The sequence below is a fragment of the Larus michahellis genome, chromosome 5 (assembly GCF_964199755.1).
Source record: "Larus michahellis chromosome 5, bLarMic1.1, whole genome shotgun sequence".
In the NCBI taxonomy this organism is placed as follows: Eukaryota; Metazoa; Chordata; class Aves; order Charadriiformes; family Laridae; genus Larus; species Larus michahellis.
This window is the reverse complement of record NC_133900.1, coordinates 24597458-24622357: the sequence shown is the minus strand read 5'-3', so window position 1 is coordinate 24622357 and position 24900 is coordinate 24597458. Positions and strand designations below refer to the sequence as shown.

The window sequence follows — 24900 nt, the reverse complement described above, 5'->3', positions numbered from 1 at the left end:
ATGTGCACAAATACAAGGCTGCTTGTTATACTTTTTACAGCATTTCTGTGCTGACTACCACTGACCTCATCTGAATGAGTGCGGATTTGCTGTCATGCATGTGAGTGCATGGTCAAACAGCCATGGTAAATGTAATACCAACTGTCAAGAAGATTTAATCATCGTATGAGGTGAAACATCTCCCACTAATGATACAACCTAATCAGAGGATGCTATTTTGCATGCGTCACTGTCAAATGCTTTAATAGTTTTAGTCAGAAGGTACATCAGTGATTACAAGCTGCATGTGATTAAAATTAGTATAATTGCACTAAAGGAATCATAGAAGGTCACTGGGTTGGTCAGGCAAGACTTCCCCTTGGTGAAGCCATGCTGGCGGTCTCAAATCATCTCCCTGTCCTCCATGTGCCTTAGCATAGCTTCTAGGAGAGTCTGTTCCGTGATCTTCCCAGGCACAGAGGTGAGGCTGACAGGGCAGTAGTTCCCAGGGTCCTCCTTTCTACCCTTTTTATAAATGGGTGTGATGTTTCCCTTTTTACAGTCACTGGGGACTTCAGCTGATTGCCACGAGTGAGGTCTACAAACCCCACTGAATTTACTTTGAAGCCTGTATGTTACTTGAAGGGGCATTAGAAAGAGCCACCTGTTCCTAGCTGGGGAACTCGCTAAAGCACCTTAGGCTTACACATGAGAGTCTGCATCCATCCCATAGGTTGGGAGACGTAGCTTTAAGCTCAGAGGGGGAAATGAGGTTGTTGGGTGGGGGGCAGAGTGTGGGTGGTTCTTTGCCCAGTAAAATTTTTAAAGTTGCCTTTGTGCTGTCTAGCAAATTTTTCCATCACTTTCTACAGAGTAAGTGTATTTCGTAACCAGTGTGCTATTTCGTCAGTTCCTCTTCCTGCTACGAATAGCAGCAGCAGTTACTTGTGGTGAAGGCAGCTGGCATGCGACTTACCAGGGTTTTTGAGAGGCAGTTGCTGAGAGAAACTGAGCCGGTACCTCGGGGGAAAGCACAGTTCACCTCGGTGCTGACATACGCGCACTGTCACTAACAACACAGCTTGCCATGCCCACCCCCAAGCAGGGGTGGAAGGCGTTGAGACAGAGCTCACAGCTCTGGACATGACGACTACAAAAGCAGGTTCATCTCCCAGGTGTTGTTCCATTTCCTGCATGTCCAGATTGGCCCTTTGGCAATTACGGAGGAAACCAGCCTTAGCTGAAGGACAGTATCCATGCCCGGGGCTGAGTGTAAATTCTATAAAGTATTAACGAAAGGACTTAGAGCAATGAAGCCCCACCATATCTCACATCCTGGGAGCCAGCCAATGTTGCAGCATCGCAGTGGCAAAGAGAGTGTGCTGTTCAGTCTGGATCTGGGTTGCAGGAATAAAACTTTCCCTTTGTGCCCAGAACACAGGCAGAGTTTGGGAACTATTAAACTGAAGGAAGTGAGTGATGGAGAGGGAGGCAGGCTTTCAAAGGAAGTGTGTGGTGGGATGGTAAAACTCAAGCAAAGCAAGTATGTGATATCCAGAAGGGATCAGGACACTGATTGGATCCACGTGTCACAACAAAGAGCAAGACAAATAAATCTCCTTAAATGTGGGCGGATTGAGCTGCAGCATTAGGGAGACCTAGCATGTCTTTCACACAGATCCTCATCCCTTAGAAGCAGGAATTCAGCTCCATCTCTCTAGCAGCTCCCTCTAACTTCTCTGAAGCCTTCATATAGTTCCTTAGCCAGAAGCCTTCCCCAGTGTGTTCTGCAGACTACAGTAAACCTCTCACTTCTAGTCAGGATTCAGCTCCTTCCTATTGTTGCTTTTACTTGCTTTTTCTCTTTCATTGCTTCTGCGGGGCTACACGTGGTCTCAAGAAATGACTGGAGAGCATGATCCAATTCGAAGCAGAGAAATACCTTTTCTGTTCCATGGTACAATGGTTCCCTTCTTGCACATGGGAGACAGTGTACCCTATAGTTTATACTGAAAAGTACCACATAGGAAAAGATTGCAGTTTTTGAAGTTGCTTCTATTATTCTTGAACAATTTGAATAATATCATTTTTTCATGTGCTGCATGATTTCTAAACTCAGAAACATGTATGTAACTTGAAATTTAATTGCCCTTATTACCATTTGCACAAAAAAACAATACTGCAAATTAAAATGTTTCTAAGTACAGTCAATTAAAGAAAGCTTTGAGAAATCCCAGCCAGAAGACTTTTTAAAAATTTCTTTTGAATAAACTATTGTGTTTCAATGAAAATAACTGCGTAGGAAGTCTGCTACTTTTAGTTCTGTATATTTTCGGCAGAATAACAAGATTTTTCTTGTTTTTGAAATAGTAGCTGAATGATCACTAGTGTCCTAAAAATCAGAAATACTGACATCAGTAAAATAATAATAATTAATATTACGCTGGCTCTCTCATAAGTATAGCTATTCTAGACTTAATAAATGATAAAATGTCAATTAAAAGGGTGTTTTCTTTTCTCAGGGTGTTTTCTAAATCCCAGCATGGTAAATTCTTTAAATGAGTGCATTTCGTCTGTTGAAAGCACTTAGAGAGATGGGAAATTTACACATTTATTGTTCAGTATCTCAGTATTAAAAGTAATAGTCTTCCTTACAGCAATGCCAGAAACTAGAGGGGGAGAAAGCAATCTTGTAATTGTAGCAAGCCTTCTTTGTAAGTGTCTGTCTTCTTGAATTTTGATGCGGGCATAAACAGGAGTAAAGTGCTCTCTATGGGTTACAAATCTCTCCTATTAAAAATGCACATGACAACCATGGAGGAAAGGGTGGTTTGGGAGTGCAAAAAAAAAACCCCCATTCTGGTCCTCCAGACCTTCTGTACTCCAGCAACACAGCTTCCAGGCAGAAGCCAGTTCTCAGCTAGGAGACTGGAAAAGGGGACACATAACCCCCATTTTTAAAAAGGGAAAAAAGGAAGACCTACAGGAACTACAGGCCAGTCAGTCTCGCCTCTGTGCCCAGCAAGATTGTGGAGCAGAGCCTCCTGGAAACTATGCTAAGGCACATGGAAAATAAATAGGTGATTGGTGACAGCCAACGTGGCTTCATTAAGGAAAAATTGTGCCTGATGACGGGGTTACAGCGTTGGTGGATAAGGGAAGAGCAACTGACGTCATCTACCTGGACTTGTACATGTTTGACACTGTCCCACATGACATCCTTGTCTCTAAATTGGAGAGACGTGGATTTGACAGGTGGACCACTCGGTGGATAAGGAATTGGCTGGATGGTCGCACACAAAGAGTTGCGGTCAATGGCTCAATGTCCAAGTGACGACCAGTGACGAGTGGTGTTCCTCAGGGGTCGGTACTGGGACCAGGGCTCTTTAATATCTTTGTTGGTGACATGGACAGTGGGATTGAGTGCACCCTCAGCAAGTTTGTTGACGACACCAAGCTGTGTGGCAAAGGAGGGAGAGGGAAGTGTTATTGTATTATCCAAGGCAGCGTGGTAAACTGACATACTGGGCACAAGCCAGATTTGGAAATGTGCATGAAGTAGAAGGAAAACTCCCTGGAGTTGTGCCTGATGTCTGTGATTAATAAGTTACTCACTATCAGGTGGTGGTGTAGAAACTCATGGTCCTTGTCTTCAGCTAGGCCACCGTATTCAGCAGTTTGTGTCCTGTGGAAGGGAAGATGACCTTGTCATTAGCAAGTTAGCCACAATGTTAGAAGACCACAGCTTAAAAATGCCTAAATGATTCATAAGTCGGTGTTTTCCTGATACAGATACCTAGTTCTGAGAGCTCCACCTAAGAGAGTGCCTTAACTGAGCAATGATCTTTTGAGCAGTGTGTTTCTGAGGAAGCAACTGGGCATCCTCAGTGACTGCTGCTGCCAGGAGCCAGCCATCCACCCCTGAAGGAGAAGCGTGTGGGAGCCCTGGGCTTCATTCCCCCTACGGATTATTAGTTTCTGACTCTGTTAACATCAAGTTGTAATCTCTAAAGAGTGCTTGGAGAGGTGCACTGGTTAATGTGCTGGATTAAGCTTTCATTAAACCTATTTCTCATTGTTTGACTACGGCAATTTGGGAAATGATGTTCCCCTGCTTCACCTGGGTGTTTTTATCTCCCCTTTAAAGCAGATCAATCTGACAACTTCAGAGGTCATAAAAATAAATGTTTGTAAGGCCTTGACCAGAAAGGAACTGGCTGCCGCTATGTGACATGATTTTTATATTCCCCAGTACAGATTTGTGCTTACTGTTGAGTAAAAATTTTGAACCATTTTTAAGACATCACTAAGTAGTAGTACCCCTTTGAGGATTTTGTTCCTTTGGATGAAAGAAGCAACACTCCCAAAGCTTTCTGGGTTGCTTCTGCTGGGTCTGATCACAGCATTTAAAGCCCATTGCTTCCTGTTCCTATGGAGTGTATAGCAGATTGGAGTGATGCTCCAGAGCCGTAGGTGATGGAGAAGCTATCTCTATAACGGATGGTGGTGGGAACATTTCCTTGTTCAATTTAGTTAAAATCAGACACGGCTCTTCTGAGGAGATGTGGAGTATGGTTTGGGTTTTTCTAACTTCCATAGAAGAACACACAAGAATTCTCGTGGCAACTAGGACCAGCTGCTGGAGTTATGAATTTATATGAAGGGCTTTCTGGCAGCCATATTAAATAGTGCCTTTAAGTCCACATATCGTCTCTCTGAAGTAATTTTTATATCATTAGATGGTGCAAATGGGTGATGTGTTGCAGCACTGGCTGCCATTTAAACTCCTGGGCTACTACAACAAAAGGCTCGTCTACTTTTCAATGTTTTTGAGTTTGCAGTTTATTTTTCACTCAGAGTGATGCTAGTAGATAGAAGAATTATGGAAGGAAGAGAAGGGAATATTTTTTCACCACCCAGGACTCAGTTATAGTATCGGTTTTAATATCAGTTGAATTTCTTTACATCTTACTACTGGTTCTAGCTTCCAGGCTATTCTTCACACCTGTGGCTTCTTTGAAACGGCCCCTAAAAATGAGCATCACCAAGAGTTCACCCTTCAGTGACTGATATCTCAGTCCAAATGGACTCATATTATGTCATTCTGCGATACAGAAGGACAAATTCTGTTCCCCTTTATGTGCATCACCTGCACGTCTTCAAGACTCATGATGTGAAAGCTGTAAGTGTTATAGCAGGAGTTGCGTGCAGGTAAATGAAAGCAGAATCTATTCTGTAGAGTGCAGGTAAGATTTGTTGGTAAACGCTTCTGGAAAGAAATCCCATAGGGCTCAAGTCAGTAGGTTCATTTTATCATAGTCATGCTGTATTCTTCTCCATGATGTTTATTGAAATACGAATTCTGTAATTTTCACCTTAAATTCCATGGCATTGCAGAATACCAGAATCCAGAGTAAGTTCCTTCTCTAATCAAGTTAAATAATTAAAACTATTACAGTGATCATTCACTGATGATATAACCACCACCTCACTCTGCTAGCATTGTTTTTATTTCAAGAGGCTGTGTCCTACTCTGCAGCTCATCTTGGTGCTGTGAAGTCTGGTGGTTGCAGTTGTAAAGGATGCTCATAAATGTTCTCCTAACTGTTGGAAACTGGTTCGGGAAGTCTTTTTCATTTCTGGTTCTACTTTTTGAAAGCACACCGAACTCTGTGCATGATGATGCCCTTACTTTGGAGCTATGGATTGTCTGACAGTTACATAAAATAAGCTGGTTTTGCACTGAAGGGCTTATCCTGTAGGAAATGGAAAAAGGGAAATGGGAGGATAGAGAGGAAATGATGCACATACAGCTACCAAAAGCATCAGTGACAGAACGAGGAAAAGAACTTTGCTCCTTGTGCTCTATTTCATTAGAGCTTTCAATACCAATTGGCAACATTAGCTCCAAGGTTTCATGCAACATCTTTTCCTTTGTCCATGTTTCCTGACAGACATGCACCATTCAGTTGCGTTTTTCTGCAGTTCTCGTTTATATCATCTGCAGGGTGGACGGGGCCTGTGACGTTTATAAAACTCTCATATACTCTAATGAAACAGTATGTGTAATCACATACCTGCCTTTGTTTTTGAAGCTGGTCAGTACAGGGTTGGGGTTTTTCCATGTGGGCGACCCAGAGACTTTTAGCAGAGTTTCATGCATATGGATTTCACACCGTTCCTTGCTGGCATACTTCCTGTTTGATTACAGCACATCTGTACAGAGCTTAAACTGCAATAAAATATTTCAGTGAAAACCGCACACAAGGACCTCTGATTTTCTCTGAGGAACTACAGTCCCCCTTAATTATCTTCTGTAGCCTGGAGTGTTGTTGTTGCCTTTATGGTTGGACTTCTTTTTAGCCAGTCCACCCTTGTTTAGCCAAATGCCCTCCCTCCTTCCCTTTCTCAAATCATAATGTTTGAGGGCATTTCTTAAGACGTGCGAACCTTCTTAGAGCTTTGTGCTGCCTTAGTCAGAATACTTTTAGGGATAACCTCCAATCTGTGTGAGTAAGTAACACAAAATAAAGCCCGTATGTCCCTGCCTGTACGCAGACAGAGGAAGAAAAGGGAAGGAGGCTTTAGCAATGGTAGCCTGATGACTGACTGTTCAGGAAAAGCAAAAACCCTTTTGGCTTTGATCACCTCAAATATTTGCATTTGCCAAGAGAGGCAGAAACTTCTGCATGACTGTGTAGAATGCCACCTGCTCATTTGGCATTGTGAATTGTGACTAAGCCTACTGTTAAATTAATCCTGGCCTCAAAGAACGGTTATTAATTTTGCAGGAGGAAGTATTCTCTTACATAGATTATCCTCAGCGATCCGTATATATTAATTCCTTATTTCTTAATCTGAATTTAGGAAAATTCTCCCCCATGCTGGAAAAGGAAGGCATAGGCCAGGCTCTTAATCAAATATAATAATTCATGCTCATTCTTCAGAAACAGAGAGCTACGCTGATATATAATTGACTACTTGACTCATGGGTAAAAATCAATGTTGTATTGAAATTCTCTAGCTGGAAGCAAACGGAAATTATTTTGTGAAAATATTTTATTTACTTTGAAATACGAAATAGAAATCACTTAAAAAAAATCACAAAATCTTTTTCCCATATGATCCAAACCAAACCAGATGTGTTTTGCCAGCTGCACTTTCCTTTGCCTAAACTAAGGCCTACTACATAGGTTCTGAGAGGTATGACAGTGCTGTGGATAACACCTAGAACCCACCCCTTTGCTCCTGCTTTCTCCCAAACAATTCCTTAAAAATACACTTGGGTCGTATATACATGCTTCTTCCTGTAGCCATGAAACTTAGGTAAAATCAAACGATGGAAACCTTAGATTTTTTTTGCTTTCTTTCAATGCAAGGAAGCAAATATTTTCATGCCATAACATTTCTGGTAGAACCTTTGGAGCTGGCAAATTGAACTGAATTGCTGAAAAATGGCAGAACAATTCTGGCTTTGGTTGCTGTATGAAAGGTGAGTACAGCATTACTCCAGTAACTCAGAACACTGGAAATTGTGGCACTGCTGATTTCCAGAGGCTTGCTTTCAGATCCTTTCATAACTTACACATTTAACTATTGTTGTGTTTCTGAATCCTGACACTGTGGCTGTATCATTGTTTAGGTACAAGAAAGAGGCAGGAATTAATTAAAAAAAAAAAAACAAACACAACAATGAAAAAAATAAATTAGATTCAAAGCCTCTTTTTTGAAAAAAAAAAAAAATCTTATGATTAATTTCTCCTAATTGCCTGTCGTTCAATGGTGTTCATCCCAGCATTAAAGTCAGAGGTGATGAGAAACACCTTACTTGCCTGAGGTTATGCTCTGATAAAGCAGTACAGCTCTGCGAAGTAGACAACAATAAAGCAATAATATTTAAACACTGTTGTAAATCTGAAAAAGAGTACACAGTCTTTAGTGTAAACGTCCTTCCTTTCAGCCTGTGTCCTACATTCACGTGCTCTGTCTGACGTACTGTATAAATGTTTAATGAGACTCTGTCTCGGGTCAGCTTCTATTAATGTTGAGCGTGTGCATAACAGTTTGCAGAATCTGAATCCTGGTTTCTGTCACAGCGCCTTTCCTTTCTGTTGTGCTATAAGAGGGGCAAACAGCAAACCGCCATTGAAAGCTAGTGAACAAACACAGCAGACGAGTTGCAGCCCATCGTGGGTGTAAAAGTATGCCTGCTAAACGATATTTGGACAGAATTGAAGTGTTTGCTATTTGTTCTGTTTCAAGAATGGCTGTTTTGAAGCCATTTCTGTTGCATGAAGTAACGTTTAAACAGTTTTCAAATGACTGTTTCTGGCTTATTGGAATGAAACACTGAAGAGTCAAATGGTGTCGGTGTAAGATACTAAGCCCGCGTTGTTTCATTTTCTACCCATCAAAAGTATCGACCCAATAGCAAGTCTTTGCAGTTACAGTGAATAACAGCAGAAAAAACGTCAATAGTAACAGTTTCTATCCTCTGTCCCACCATCTTTTTTCAGGAAAAGAAAGTCTTTGCAGATTTATGCAGGGAGAGATGCCCATCCAAATAGATAGATACATAGCCAGGGCTTCTGCGTGTGGCTGGAGAAGGTTTTGTTTTGCTTAGTTTTGTTTTCTGCCTTGTATGTCCTGCCTGTTGTACAGTACCTCCTGCAGTCTATGAGCTCAGGAACTGTTGTTCCAAGCCTTCTGGGAGACATACACCATGCTAAAAAAGGGGTTGAAGGCTGAGCGCCAGTTATTTTTCTTGCTTTGGGTGTAGTAGCTGCTCTGTTATGTGCATGCAGGGGGAGGGCTCCAGGAAGTTTTTATTCTGCAGAGCTTTGTAATCCTCCTCTCCACTGGAAGCAGACAGCTGGGGACACAGCAGGCAACCTTTCTATTAAAAGGAGAGAGTAGGAAATTTTCCAGTAACACTTTTTTCCCCTCTTGACCAGACAAATTTGCAAAACTGAAAACTGTTAGGAAAAAGGGTAGTTTGCAAAAACAATCACAACCTTCTTCTGAGGGGGGAAGAATCGAAAAAGATTCGGTATTTTCTACTTAGTTATTTCTGAATGTTAAAAAAAAAGGGGGGGGGGTGTCTTTTTTTTTTCAAAACGACCTTTGTTGGTTAATTTTTTAAATAAGGTTTTAAAAAATACAAAATTTTGAATTTGAAATTTAAGCTTTTAAAAACTATATAAAGAAAATTTTCAGTCTGAAATATGTTTGGGATTGTTGGTTCATGAATATACATTTTTTGGGGTGTTTTCAAATTTGTGTTCCGGTTCGGGAGGGATCTTCGATACCTTACATATACTTGCAGAGTAGGAAAGACATTCCCCATTGTCACGGTTTCAGATGAGACGGGGTTGACTTTCTTGCTAGCAGCTGGTGTAATGCTATGGTTTGGATTTGGGATGAAAACAGTGTTGGTAGTGCACTAATGGTTTTGGTTGTTGGTAAGCTGTCAATGCCTTTTCTGCTCCTCACACCGTCCTCCCAGCAAGTAGGCCAGGAATGCACAAAAAGCTGGGAGGGTCACAGCCAGGACAGCTGACCCCAACTGACCAAAAGGGATATTCCATAATGTGTGATGTCATGCTTAGCTGATGTCATGCTTAGCTGGGGGAACAAGAACGAAGGGGGCAATATTCAGAGTGACGGCATTTGTCTTCCCAAGTAACCATTACACACGATGGAGCCCTGCTTTCCTGGAGGTGGCTGAACACCTGCCTGCTGATGGGAAACAGTGAATGAAATTCTTGTTTTGCTTTGCTTGCATGCGCGGCTTTTGCTCTACCTATTAAACTCTCTTTATCTCAACCCACAAGTTTTTTCTCACTTTTACTCTTCCGATTCTCTCCCCCATCCCAACTTGGGGGAGTGAGCGAGTGGCAGCATGGTCCTACTTGCTGGCTGGGGTTAAACCATGGCACCCATGCAGCTGCTGGGTGCTGTGGTGACAGTTTTGAAAATGTGAATCCATTCCCTGGAACTTGACAGAGGTCACCCACCAAATTCCTTTCGTGTAGGCTGTCAAATGGCTTTCATTCATAATAAATCTTCCTTTTTCTTCACTGACGTACAACTGAACTAACACATTAAAAATAATAATGGCAATATTTGTTAGTTTTTGGGACATCTCTTCATTTACCTTGTCTTATCTGTTGAACTATAAGCCTATTTTGCAATACATAATGGTGGAAAATACACCAGATCCCTTCACAAAATAGCAAGCACAGAGAAACGTATGTGCACGCTTTATCCATAACTCAAAACAAAAGTTGTGGTTTGTGAAGTCTTTGAATCCTTTGTGCACTGTTTGTGGGTAGAGATGACTGAACTGTAGCCAAAGATTTTGAGAGGGCACTGTCGAGTTTATTAAACATCTGGGAGGCATACCAGGTTTCCTGCAAGTCATATGGCACAGAAGCTTCTTACTATAACCAGTGCTTTGAGGTTTGTTTAAGAGCCATCGCTGCTGCAGGTTAGAAGGAAGAATTTCCTCCATGACATAGTCCGACGTGGTTGGTATGGTTGGAAGTGACAGAAGGGAATGTCTTTCAAGCTAATAGATCATCCATTATACCAGAGTCCCAGACTGGGACTAGGCCCACACACAAGAGAAATAAACCAAGTGCTAGTATAAACTGTACGCAAACATAGTAGGATCATTTTCTCATTTTGATAATCCATTAAAATGGAAACTATTTTGACCTCGTGATACTTGCAGTACAAGACTCTGCACTCCAAAGGTAGTTCAAAGCTCTCCAATTCCAGTTCAGGAGTTCAGGGAGAGTTTATGAACACTACAAAAATCAGAAGAAGCATTGGTTTTGGCTTTGGGAGGAGGTGGTTTGTTTGTTTTAATTGTGGGCTTTGGTTTGTTGTGGTTTGGGGTTTTTTTTCTTTTTTTCTGAAGACTCCCTTTGTTTCTATTTTCTCTTTCCTGTTATTTTCCCAAACCACTGAGTCTGTTTCTTGTAGCCCAGATTTCGGTTGTATTGTGGTACCGGGAAAGACGTTCAAAGCTTCACTGGCCAGAGATCAGGCCTCATTGTCTCAAGTAGCAAAAGGTGACAGTTCATCCACGTAGGTAAATCTGTCGCTGCAGTCACCCTTCCATCAGCATTTCCCAGCCCAGAGGATGGCAAAGTTTAGTGCACAAGGGTTTTTTTAGCTGCCTGTGTGAGTGTAGTGAGTCCACAGAACATTATTATTCCAACCCTTAAACCTATGCCAGACTGCTTATGTCTTAATGCTTATTCAAGTGTCAGGGAGTGCTGGCAGATGTCAGAGTAAATGGGAGGCTGTCACTAAGGAAATTACTTACCATTCACAGGGTGATTGCTGCAGTCTGTCAGGTAGCATTCGAGAGGATGTCAGGCTGAAAGAAGAAAGAGTGGGGAGGCAGGAGAGTTGTAAATGTTTCCTTGTCTTGAGGGAGTGAGGGAGATGCCTCCAGCAACAGAACAGAAAATCATTAACTAAACAGAAATAAAGATCTCAACATCCAGCTTTAGAATAATGCTACTAAAGGAGTGGTTTGGGGCTTTTAAAGCTTAAGGCATGTGGCTTTGACACAGTCTTGCAGTTATTTTTGCAGTTATCCACTAGCAGCAGAAGCCAGATCACATTCATCAGTAGTCCCCTTTCTCCTGTATTCGTACATCGCGTGTGTATCATCAGACAAAGTCCTAAATGAGAGCTTTTACCCATAGTTAAAGATAGTAATTGTGCATGGTGCGTTATTTCTTGTGGATAGTGTGCTTTGCAGTTAGACGTACTTCCCAATCCATGAGGTTCTGACCTCCCAAGCCACAGAGGACTTGGGGATCAGGGCTCGGTTCTGTTCTTGGTGTTAGCTGCTCCTGTGCTACATCATCTGTCTTTGAAAATGCCTATGTTTGTTTAAGAAAAGGTGGAATATTTTTCAGATTTGCAGGTAACTGTAAAGATTTATTAGTTAAGATACTTTGGGAAAGTTTTATGTAAATAAACAGGAAACTTAATTATTTCACTCTGGACAGTGTATTCCTTTGTGGGAAGTTAAATAGAGGCCATCAATAATGCAAGTGATTGCAATGAATCGACAACTTCTCTTAGAGATAAAAATTGGGATTAAGCCCTACTGAGTTGGCATTGACCTTATCCACTTTCTGTATCTCCCAGTTCGTAAGGGACATCAGGAACTAGTGAAACATCATGCACTGACCTGCACATTTTTTGATGGTTTTGAACTTGTAAAGCACCAAAATAGTACTGGCAAAATTCACTCGAAAGGAGAGAGAGCCTTTGCTTCTTGCATAAATACATTTTTAAGGTAGGCCAAATCCTGACACTTTTCCTCATGGCTAGTGGTTCCACACTGCATTAACGTTGAAGGATTCAGAGTGACTGTCAGTCTTGAGAGGGTCTGTAAGAATTGTGCTGACAAATTCTCACATGTGCTTGTAGGGCAGACAGAGAGCTTTTAGAAATTAAGAGCTTGTCTGAATTTGGGCAGTTCTTGCATTAAAGGCAAATTACAGGGAGAGTATTCTTTCGGTTTTCAAGTCCTTGTCCAAGGCTTTGTCTCTGAACGTTTTCCTTCAATAGGTAACAGTAACAAATAAAAAAGCTGTATTTAGCACAGAAACATGAGCAATAGCAGTATATTTTTGTCTGCCATCTTTTCAGAAAAGCATAAATGATTTCATCTGCATTTTGTCCTAGCCTGAAACAGGCACCTGCCATCAACACTTTTAGCTCCCATTGATTAAATTCTGACAAAGTTGTAGACAGCTAAAAACAAAGTCTCATTACAAAAAAAATCTGTTACAGGATGTATTGTCTGCTTACCAGTCTGCTTGTACGTCTTAATCTCCACACAAAACTATTGCACTGTCACATCACTCCATCTGAACATTGAAGACTGTACTTGAATCCCTCTGTCAAATCACTGAAGCATGCACTTAATTTCAAACTTGAAGCCAAGGCAAGGTTTAAGTGATCTGCTGGACTGATCCCTCTAATCTAAATGTTTGAGGTGTGAATTTAATTTGAAGCAGTTTTTTGAAAATTCAAAGTGGTCAAGAGTTTTGGTCTCTCGTTCTGCACGTGATTCTATCTGTGCAGGTATCTCAGTGACTGCAGCATGAGTTCTCTGCAGAGGTTTAAATGTGTGCTAATATTGCCAGACTAAAGCTTACCTTTGAATTTCAGACAATTGACTTCAGGCTCTAAATCCTTCCCTTCCATCCATTTCTGTCAAGACTACTATTTGTGTATGAGTTTCTGCTGAGTACTTTTTGAAATGCCAAATATGTTGTGCACTTTTTACATAACATGACTTCTCTACAGTGAGTTAAATGCTACTTTTTATTTACTTTGCCTTTCCTCTTATTTAAAACCACAGATTAGTTTTGGCAAGCAGTAATAGCTCTTAAATGATTAGTAATCTGTTTTTAATATGATCCTAGTTCAAGTTCAAAATGAATAAACATGGGGCTTAAATGAAACCTGATGTCTTTCCGCTTTATGCAGGGAAGTGCTACAAACCAGAGGGTAAGGGTTGATGTACTTGCACAGCAACAAGTATTGAAATGGAAAAAGAATGGGTATTGGCTGTTTTCTCTTAATTCTTCTTCTTTGATGATCCTTCGGAGTACCAGGAGGCAGAGAGCAGCTGGTTTAGCGATTGTTCCACGGTTCTGATGGAGAACTGTCCAGAGGGTTACTGCTGAAACAAGAGGGAACGTTCTCTCTTTATGCTTAAAATTCCGCATCGCCTAAGTGTTTTACAGACCACGCTTGTGTGAGCTAACCAGTAAAAGATTACTGTCTAAACTAAGGGAAGTGGTTTTTGGTTTATCGCTTGGAAATTATGAATAGTTGGCAGGGGCACGTAGCACAAGCAGTGCTGCATGGGATCAGGGTAAACCCAGAGCCGTGGGGGAGCTGGGGAGGAGGGGGCGGCGGGTAGGTTGTTTTATCAGTAGACAGATTTTCAACCATGAAACGGAAGTTAGTACAGAACAGAAGTTGCGTAGAGCTAACAACTCTATTCTCAGCATTCCCAGGCTTGGTGATTTTTCTGAAGCTTCACTTCCTCAAATGATGCCATTAAATATTTTCAACCATGAAACAGAAGTTAGTCCAGAACAGAAGCTGCGCAGATTTAACTCTCAGGAGGTTCCTGGAGTGTGTTGGGGATAACTTCCTGACACAGCTGGTGAGGGAACCGACTAGGGAAGGAGCCCTGCTGGACATGTTTGTAAACAGAGAAGGACTTGTGGGGGATATGACAGTTAGAGGCCATCTTGGGCATAGTGATCACAAAACGATAGAGTTTTCGATTCTTAGAGAAGCAAGGAGAACTGCCAGAACTGCCACCATGGACTTCCAGAGGGCAGACTTTGGTCTTTTCAGGAGCTTGTTTGACAGAGTCCCTTGTGAGGCGGTCCCAAAGGGCAAAGGTGTCCAGGAAGGCTGGACATTTGTCAGGAAGGAAGTCTTAAAGGTGCAGGAGCAGGCTGTCCCCATGTGCTGAAAAGCAAGCTGTTGGGGGAGAAGATCGGCCTGGCTGAACAGAGAGATATGGTTACAACTCAGGGGAAAAAAAAGGAGAGTTTATGGTTTTTGGAAGAAGAGGCGGACACTCAGGAAGACTACAAAAAAGTTGTAAGGCTATGTAGGGAGAAAATTAGAAGGGCCAAAGTCCAACTAGAACTTAACCTGTCTTGGGATGTTAAGAACAATAAAAAAAGTTTCTATAAATACATTAGTAACAAAAGGAGGACTCAGGAGAATCTCCATCCTTTATTAGATGAGGGCGGTAACATGGTGACAAAGGATGAGGAGAAGGCTGAGGTACTTAATGCCTCATTCTTTGCCTCAGTCTTTAGTAGTAGAGTCGGTTGTTCCCTGAGTACCCAGACCCCTGGGCTAGTAGATACAGGTGGGGAGCAGAATGAAGCCCCCATAATGCAAGGGGAAATGGTGAGGGACCTGCTCCAGCACCTAGACATACGCAAGTCTATGGGGCTGGATGGGATCCACCCAAGGGTACTGAGGGAGCTGGCAGAAGTGCTCACCAAGACACTTTCAATCATTTACCAGCAGTCCTGGCAAACCAGGGAGGTCCCAGTTGACTGGCATCTAGCAAACGTGACGCCCATCCACAAGAAGGCCTGGAAGAAGGATCTGGGGAACTACAGGCCTGTCAGTCTGACCTTGGTGGCTGGGAAGGTCGTGGAACAGATCATCCTGAGTGCCATTATGCAGCACATGAAGGACAACCAGGTGATCGGGCCCAGTGAGCATGGGTTCATGAAAGGCAGGTCCTGCTTGACAAACCTGATCTCCTTCAATGACAAAGTGACCTGCTTGGTGGATGAGGGAAAGGCTGTGGATGTTGTTTACCTGGACTTTAGTAAGGCCTTTGATAGTAAGGCTCCCCACAGCATTCTCCTGGAGAAACTGGCTGCCCATGGCTTTGAAGGGGAGTACTCTTCGCTGGGTACAAAACTGGCTGGAGGGCCAGGCCCAGAGAGTGGTGGTGAATGGAGTTAAATCCAGTTGGTGGGTGGTCACAAGTGGTGTTCTCCAGGATCTGGATGAGGGCATTGAGTGCAGCCTCAGTAAGTTTGCAGACAACACCAAGTTAAGTGGGAGTGTTGATCTGCTTGAGGGTAGAAAGGCTTTGCAGAGGGATCTGGACAGGCTGGATCAATGGGCTGAGGCCAATGGTGTGAGGTTCAACAAGGCCAAGTGCCAGGTCCTGCACTTGGGACATAACAACCCCATGCAGCGTTACAAGCTTGGGGAGGAGTGGCTGGAGAGCTGCCTGGCAGAAAAGGACCTGGGGGTGTTGGTCGACTGTCAACTGACTATGGGCCAGCAGTGTGCAGGTGGCCAAGAAGGCCAACAGCATCCTGGCCTGTATCAGGAACAGTGTGGTGAGTAGGACTAGGGAAGTGATCATCCCCCTGTACTCGGCACTGGTGAGGCCCCACCTCGAGTACTGTGTCCAGTTTTGGGCCCCTCAGCACAAAAAAGACATTGAGGTCCTGGAGTGGGTCCAGAGAAGGGCAATGAAGCTGGTGAGGGGTCTGGAGCACAAGTCTTATGAGGAGCGGCTGAGGGAGCTGGGGTTGTTTAGCCTGGAGAAAAGGAGGCAGAGGGGAGACCTTATCAACCTTTACAGCTACCTGAAAGGAGGCTGTAGAGAGGTGGAGGTCGGTCTCTTCTCCTAAGTAACAAGAGACAGGACAAGAGGAAATGGCCTCAAACTGCGCCAGGGGAGGGTTAGACTGGATATTAGGAAAATTTTTTACACTGAAAGGGTTATTAAGCATTGGGGCTGCCCAGGGAAGTGGTTGAGTCACCATCCCTGGAGGTATTTAAAAGATGGGTAGAGATAGTGCTTAGAGATGTGGTTTAGTGATGGTTTTTGTCAGAGTTAGGTTGATGGTTGGACTAGATGATCTGAAAGGTCCCTTCCAACCTAGGCAATTCTATGATTCTATCATTCTAATTCCTTTAATCTGCATTGCTGTTGTGGGCACTACCATATCAAAAATGGGAAAAATAAAAAAGCATCTGAGCAATGCAGGCTGGGCATGTTCTGTGTTTGAATCGTTGACTCATAACTGCTTAGCTCCTTACAATTTTTGGTCTCCTCTCAACTCTTGCCAAGTTATTCATAACCACTTGCACTACTGCAAATGGGGCCTGAGCAATGCCAAGCACAGCAGACAAATTACTTCACTTGCTTAACGTGATACTTGACTGCAGCCCACTGAGCTGTAGCGTTTGTCAGTCCTGCAGCAGTGCAGCGCTGCTGACTCATGCACAATGCGTCGTTCGCTGCACCACCCGTCGCTCCTCTGGGGTAGTCCTCTCAGCCAGGAAACCCACAGGCTGATTTCGCTCGTCAGCTTGCACCAAAAGAAACCAGGATAAATGTGTCTGTACATGCCGTTACTTCAGTAAAATATTTCTGCTTTAATCACAGATCGTGTCTGAGAATACAGGAATCAAGGGGAGGGAAAAACAAAAGTTTGTCCTCAAATCTGAGAGGGGGAAAGGAAAAAGGGAAAACTCTTTATCTGGATGAAGTTTAAATCTTTTTCTAGGAGATTTCTTGCAGGTATGGCAACAAAAGTTGTCTGATAAAGAGAGTTGTAGGGGTAAACAGGAATCAAGAAAGTTAAATAGTTATTGCAGTAGGAAACCTGTCACAGAGAGGAGATGGAGGTAGAAACATCATAAAGCAGAGCCTGAGGAACACGTGTAGCGCCATCTCTGACATACTCACTGAAGTGGGAAAAGGACCAGAATGCGTGTGTAAGTGCTGTGACCTCTGACTTCTCATTGTGTCATCTCCCTTCAGAAATAACATTGCAATGTCATTTCGTTATACTTCACATTATATGTGGCACTGTGCAAAGGGACAGAGCGGGCTTTTGTGTGAATCCAGAACTCAAAGACTTGAAAGTAATTTCTAGAATCCACAGGGAAATCACATGAGCCTTTAAGTCCCAGTTCCAGGGACTTTACTATTAGTTATCTTGCCAGCTCGGTTATTTTTAAAATAGATTTTTAAAGTATTTGTTTCCAGGGACTGAGTTTCAAGAAATGGAAATGCAGGTAGGTAGGATTGTGTGACTGACTCCAAAATCATCCTGGACAACGGAACGCAGGTCTACATGCTTCTATGCTTATATGCAGAAATAGTAGCCAGAGGGACCTATCTTTTGAGCATTTAAGTACTGGGGACAGTTTTTCTTCAATTGGTGGAAGATCTGATGCATGTAGCTTCATGTGCAAAGTATGGGTTCTGACCCGGCTGCTGACACTTGGTCAGAAGATCTTGGGTGTTCTGAAGGGTGGCTCCAGCTCAGTGCCCAGTTGCAGTCAAGAAAGGAAATGTAGCATAGGTTGGGAATTGCTAGGAGGGGATGGAGTGTAGGGAAAGTTGGCATACTGCTCCCCAAACCTAAGGTTCAGCTGCACCTTGAATTGTGCGTGTGCAGCTCCTTTTCCCTCATCTCAGAAGGTTTAGAAGTAGTGCAAAGAGGTTGGTGAAGGATAACAAGGATCGTCAGAGATATGGACCCTGTTTGTGGAGTGACCAGGTACACCTGGACTTTTCAGCCTGGAAAAGCGGTGACTGAGATTGTTGTACAAGAAATGGAGAAAACTCAAGAGTGCTCTGGAGAGACCGCGTAGCAGCAAAATGTTTGTCACTCCATGAAAGAACAAGGGGACATCAGATGGAAGCTAGTAAGCCGAGTTCAAGAGAAACGAAGGACAGTGGCTCTCTGAGGGGTTGTAGTGGATCTGCCCAAGTCCTTTTTGAAGGCTATTGTGGATGGTCTGTGGGGGGAACTGGACGAGTACTGGAGAGAAGGATCTGCAGAACAGCACTGGGCTCGGGCAATCCTCTGTGCTGAACATACGAGCCGGGAGGAAGCACCGTGGATACGTGTCCTGTTCTTGCCCGTGTATAACCACTGGCTTAACGACCGCGGCCGGCGGCGAGCTGCAGGGCCGGCGGGGCAGTCGCCGCCCAGGGGCCGCCTCAGCCGAGCCCGGCCGCACACGGGCTCAGCCCCAGCTCTGAAACCCGCGCCTGCCACCTCTGCCCCGCTGGCGGCACCCGGAGCGGGCTCGCCCCAGCCGCTCCAGCAGCCTCCCCGGGGGCCAGCGCCGCAGCCAGGACGGGCCGCCGTCACGCTCCGCCGGCACCGCAGCGCGGGCGCCCCCCGCCCTTCCCGCCGCCCGGGGGCGGGAGCGGGGCGGGGCAGGGGAGCAGCTCCTCCCGCCGCTCCGCCTGCTGCCCGGCGAGCCCCGGCTTGGGAAGCGGCTGGGGGAGAAGCTGAGCGCAGCCGTGGACGATGTGTACCTGTGGGCGGTGAAGCAGCGGCCGTGGCCGGGAGCGCCTGCGGTCACTTCCAGGTACGGTCCGGGGCGTCTGCAGTGCTCGGGTGTGCGTCCGTCCGTCCGTCTTCTTGCTAGCGCCGGCAGGATGTCGCTTTCCTCCTGGTGTTTATCTCCTTACCAGCTACCCAGTTCTGTACAGCCACAGCCACTCATTTCTGCGGAACTTCAGGATACCGGGGAGGGGTGAGAGACTTCAGCCCATCCGAAGCATCACTTGGCGGTGCGGTGGTTGGGTCCCTGTATTAACATGGAACAGGGTCCTAAAACTGCGTGATGGAATCTTTCTGTGGCTATAACCCTTGGAGAAGCTCTCCCCGTTTTTCCTGAAGCCCGTCGGTTCAATTGATGGCTGCTTTTTTTGGATCGGAGGGATGAAAAAGCAGTTTGCCAGATTGTGGTTGTAGGGCTGCATAAAATGGGTGTGCAGGTGGGACGGAGATGTATGTGTGGTATCGCTCAAATGTGTTTATGGGCTTCTCTTATGCTGGGCATCTGCTGTGCGTGACTGTGGTAAAACAGGTCCTCTGTGCTGAGTAAGGTGGAAGCAGTTCAGGGACAGGAGGAGAGTAATGGCTGTTAAATGACCCCTAAGTTGTGCTTAGGCCAGACTGTAAACTAAGGCAACCCTAAAAACAAGCAGTGCCTCCCTTTTCTTCCTGTGCGTAAAGCTAAATATAGCACTGAGGCATGAGGAAAACTCTTCCAGAGGAGTTCCCCTGAATAGAGCAGAGGAGGGCTGATTCCTCTTAAAGGGGAAGAATGGCCTGAAAAATCAAAAGAGCCATGAACAAAGAGGTACTCTGGACCTCAGACAGGCAGCTATCTGTCTCATCGAGGAGTGCTGAGAGGGTTGCTTTCAGTGAGGTTACAGCTGTAACGTAATGTAATGTGACGTGGGCTGGGCTGAGATAACATGCCATCTGTGGGAAATGGGGACTTGGGCAGGCAGGACTGGGTCTCTAGTCTATCTCTGTATTTTGAAAGCCAAGAACATTGTTTGAGGGATAGGTCCCTCAGGCTTACCTTACAGCTTCCAAATGAGATGTCTTGGAGAGAAGCTCATAATCAGCTGAAGATCAATGCTAAGCATACTCAAGACGAGTAGGTAACTGGTGAGCTGTGCTGGAGAGACCTAATAGGTAAGACCCAGCTCTGGTTTTGGCTTAGCGATGGGGATATCACTCTAAACAGGCAGGACTGAAACAAGCCACTGTAGGTTATGTTAACTCTTTGTAAAAGAGGGAAGAAAGTGCTGGTTTGTCTGGGGTTAAGCTCGCAGTGGTGCTACACACTGAGTAAAATGCTTTTTTGTGCAGTACAATGAATCCCTGTTGGTTCATGTTCTTCATGGTTTCTTTCTGCTGAGGTTTTCGGGGATAGCACAGTGTGTTGTTACCTGTGCCCCAGTTGTATGAGTTATCTAAACAGTCCTTGGGGAATGCAGTGAGTCACCGTACCTGTTCATGGTCTGCAGGGTGAACTGCTGTCACACTGTGTCAGAAATGACAGGCATAGTTCAACACTAGAGCCCCATCAGTGAACTGAAAAAGCTGAAAACATGGGAGTTTATTTTTGTAACTCACGGTAGTTAAAAAGTGAGTTTTTCTTGGGGTAAAGGTAGGAAGGGGCTGTGTGTGGATCATATTGCCAGTTTGTGCTACATCGCTGGAAGGGTCTGGCATTGTGACACCTACTAGAGCTGACAAAATTGTGTGGGTGGGATCTTTCTTGGCAGCCTTTGACTACATGGCCTCTTGGGCATTGGTGTTACCCTTGGAAGAGTGCTACAAAGCTAAATGGTTAAAACTGGTGCTCTCAAGCACCTCTGAAATGATCGTCGGTAAAAGGTTAAGTGATATTTGGGGCCAAAGATGCTGAATGCTCCTGGTAACAGGGATGCGTTGTGGCTCTAAGCTTTTCTGAATATCAAGCTCTAGGTGCCTTGTGCAAAGAGAGGAAGTGTAAGTATTGGATGGCTCACACTCCAAATATTTCCTATCTAAATCAGAGGGTTTAGAAACTTTTTTTTCTATGCAAGGTTGCAGTCAGTCAGCTGGTACTGATTTTAACTGGAGTGTCATTACACTTAGAAAACGTCCTGGGAGCTCAGTCAAATGACTTGGAAAAGGGCAAGCTTGTGGTGCTCATTTCATTCTTGCACATCCTTGATGTGGGTGTGTTGTTCTTTGCAACTGTGTCCCTGCTCAGTTTGTAGAGCTCCTTCCATTAGCTGTGATCCTTCTCACTCATTTAGAGAGATTAATGTCAAAGCTCCAGCGTTGAGTAGGGTAGCTGTCATAGGAGATTTCATTTAAAGCATAGTCTTCAGAAGACAGCCCTTGATTTTTGGAGATAGAAATGATCCAAACCATCTATTTCCTTATATCTTTATGCAGTGTTTCTAAATGAAAAGCTAATTTTGCGTTTGTCTCAAGATGTCTTCCTTCAGTCATTTGAGCACTGTTGTGCTGTTCAGTAGATGGTTGGGCAGTACAGAAAGAAGCCGTCGGTTGGAATAGGATGCCTGTGTTTCAATGAAGGCAGGATTTATGATTGCTTATACTTAAGCATATTTTCCCAAATGTTAGTAGATACACAAGTGTACTCTGCAAGCACTGACGAGTGCCCTTTGCTTGCTGGAACCAGGCCACATCATCTAATAAACACTTTGCTAGAAAATGAGCTTGCAAACAGAAGTTCCAGATTGTACTTTGCAGCCGCAGCAAGTACAGTACATAATTTACAAACAGGAGGCAAAGACTCTACCTCTAGCCGAAAGCTATTGCTAATTTCTCCTCTATTATAGCTGCTGTGAGAAGTAGTATTAAAAAATATAAATCACTGCAGTGAGGAACGTGAACGGATGGTATTCAGTATGGCTGTATTTTTAATTAGAAAATGAGCAGGATCATGGAAACAATAGAGCTCAGTCTTCCTAGGCGGCTCTAGAATAGCACTGCGTGACTCAGATCCATGTATTCTGACTATTTTGGTTTTGACTCATTAAAATGCATCTTCTCCCCAGAGTAAAAAGTTCCTCGGGTCACCTGCCCTTCCCATGGGGTCAGGTACTCTGCTTGCATCTTGTCACATCTGAAAATAGCACCAAAAATACCAGGTTACACGCCAGTAGAGAGATGAGCCTGGGAAGCTGTGAGTCTGCATCAGCCAGAACAATGAGACATTTAGATTCATAAGCAATAAGACAGAGGATAAATATGCTTGAGTCAGATTGAGGAGTGGGATATTCTCTGAGATAATTGCTCTAATTGATACAAGGCCAGGTGCTTTCCGCATGAAAGCAGCATGCTGACCTGACGATACCTGCCCATCAGGACTGCGAGTCGATCCTCCCTTATACATCCTGCAGGGATTCAGACTCTATTAGCCTGTGTTTACAATGATCCTTTCACAACCCAAGCTGGTATACGTTTGCTCAATACCATACTTACTGTGTGATGAATTAATAGGTGTAATAGTTTCAAGGCAAGACTTTGTCCCATCGATTGCAGAGGGCAAGGGTCCACCTTCAGTCGAGCATGGGAACTGCTGCCGGGTCTTAGAGGCTGGCACAAACCAGTAGACGCAGCATGTAAGCAGTGGAGATTTCTGCTGTGGCCCTGCCTAGACTAGGGAAAAAACTTTTCAGTCAGTTTGGCTAGACTGTTCTTCTCAATTTCCCAAGGAGCCAGTCAAGCTGATTGGAGGAGCCAACTGTTTTAAAGGTCTCCTGTACCTCAGACCCAGCTCTTCGCTAGAAACCATTGGCTGATGTTCAGGTTGTGAGGCAAGTATAACTGATCCAGATACAGAGCTGTGTTTGCTTTCTTAACTCCAAAGTGGGACCATCCCTTTTTATCATCAACCTAAACATTTGAAGCTGTATTTTTTTTGTTGTGGTTGTTTTTTAACTGAAGTGTTTCTACTGCAGAAACTCTAAATATACTGCTCTCAACCTGCTGTACGTCTGTAAGTGTCAGTAAAAATTCCATACTGTTCATGGTTTTAGTAAATGGAAAAACAGAGATTAGGTGAATTGTTCACCTTAAGCCAGCATTTTTTCTGCATCATCTAAGTGGAAAGAAGATGTTTGTCAATGAGGTTTTAGGTAGAACCAGTTAAATGAAACTAAGTACTGTTATTTAACACTATTACAGCTTGCTGTTGTAAATTATAACTTGGCTGTCTGTTACGATTAGAAGAGGGAATGGTGCTTTCTTCTGAAGTGTGTTGTAGGTTTCACCAAAAGGCCAAGCATGGATGTCTGCAAAGAACAACAGCTTTTGCATTTGGAAAGTGTCTTCCTTTGATGAGGTTGAAGAAGGAACCGTGTCAAGAGAGCTTCATGCTTAAGGCTAGTGCTGTGCTTCTAGAATTAATACAGTGTGATACATCTTCTGTACCCCTTTTGAAAAAAGATCTTGGAACTTAATGAAAGGAAATAAGCCCGCACTAATCCCTCTTTGTACTGTCAAGCAGAGGAATGCAGTAATGAGAAACTGAGTGACTTGACTAAAGCCACTTTAGGAGCTTGTAGCAGCATCAGAAGCAGATCTAAGCTCCCAGTTGCCATGTCTGAGCACTGAAATCATGCTTTTTCTGTTGACTGCAGATGGATGTGTAAACAGTTCTTGATCAAGCTGGTTATCACTACGAACTAGTTTGGACCCACGCTTAGCTACTGACCATGCAGATAGAGAAGGTGTATCCTTTGGCCTCGACCACCTGAGGTGGGTTAGGATTACAGAGGTTCACATCCCTGTCTCATAAAATGGGTCATATTCCCCAAGCTTAGTGGGAGTCTAATACCGCATTGAAATCAGCGATACTATTCTGATGATAGTCTAGGGGAAACTGCTCCTGTCTCTACTGACAACATCAGTTTTCTATTTCTTCAGTTTGAGGTATGCAGGAGGCACAAAGCGTGCTATGGAAACGATAAAGTCAGGGTTCTGATTCACTAATGGGGATGGCATGGCATGGATGACATGCAGATCTCAGCTGTCCACCCCACCCCACCTTACGTCCCATTCCTGGACAGCTGAGCCATAGTGAATCAGCTGCTGAATGACTCGTTTTACAGCATGATGTTTTGAAGTTAATCATCACTGCTGTTCGCTTGCCTTAAAACTCCTGACTGCAAACTGCAGCAATTCATCAGCTGATTGATGAGCAGCAGGTCAGCTGTCTACTCAGCTGCATGGGAGGCTGGGATGGTAACCTCCTCAGATCTGTAGAGCTTTGCATCTTGATGGTGTGTGGGAGACCAGATGGAGCCAGTCTGCAGCTGGCTGAATAGAGAGGTGGGATTTTAGTCTTTTATGATTGTAATATTAAAGTACCCTCTATTCCCAATAGAACAAATGGCAAAACTCTTCTGTACTTCACTGGGTGCAATTAGGGGAATGCTGTGTACTTATAAAAAGCTTACCCTGCTTCAGTAAGTTAAAAAAAGCATAAGACTTGAGTAGCACACTTGTGTTTTCTTTGCACTTAATATACTTGTACTCTTGTTTCAAAGCTCTCAATTTTGCCATCAGCAATGCTAGCCTTTTTCTCAACACTTTTTGCTGGCCACCCACTAGGTTGTCTGCCTTTCCTGATGGTATTTGATTTTGAATGAAATTTAACATGTAGGACTGAGGAGATCACACTCAGCTTGTGCATTGGGTTAGTTTTTTTAAAAAGTGCTTGGAGGACAGTTAATTTATGAATTTTTCTAAAGGAAATAGATCCAGGGGAGGTGAAGTTGTTTCTCTAAGATGATCCCAGTATTGGTTGTCTATTAAAACTTCTTTGCTTTCAGTCCAGCTGTCTGCTCATAAATTTTCGTAGAGAAAAGTAGCTACATGCCTTGTCTGTTGTTTAAGATGGGCGATATTTCATTGCATGCTTTGGCTGGTCTGAAGCCTTTGTGCATCCTTTTATGTTTCACTCATTCTGTAAATCACTCAAGCTGTACAGGAGTCACTATGGAGCATACAATGGACT

General features: G+C 43.9%; 1 protein-coding gene across 5 annotated transcripts in view; it reads left to right on the top strand.

Annotated features, from left to right (window-relative positions):
- The window catches only part of RASGEF1B (RasGEF domain family member 1B), a 121257-nt gene that overhangs the window by 71029 nt on the left and 25328 nt on the right, over positions 1–24900 (top strand). For 2 of the 5 annotated variants that reach the window (XM_074589225.1, XM_074589222.1), the window contains exon 1: positions 18773–18924. The exons of the other annotated variants lie outside the window; for them this stretch is intronic. The gene's annotated coding sequence lies outside the window, so the exon portion shown is untranslated. Of the gene's footprint in view, positions 1–18772; positions 18925–24900 lie in introns of those variants that run through there. 5 annotated transcript variants of the gene reach the window in all.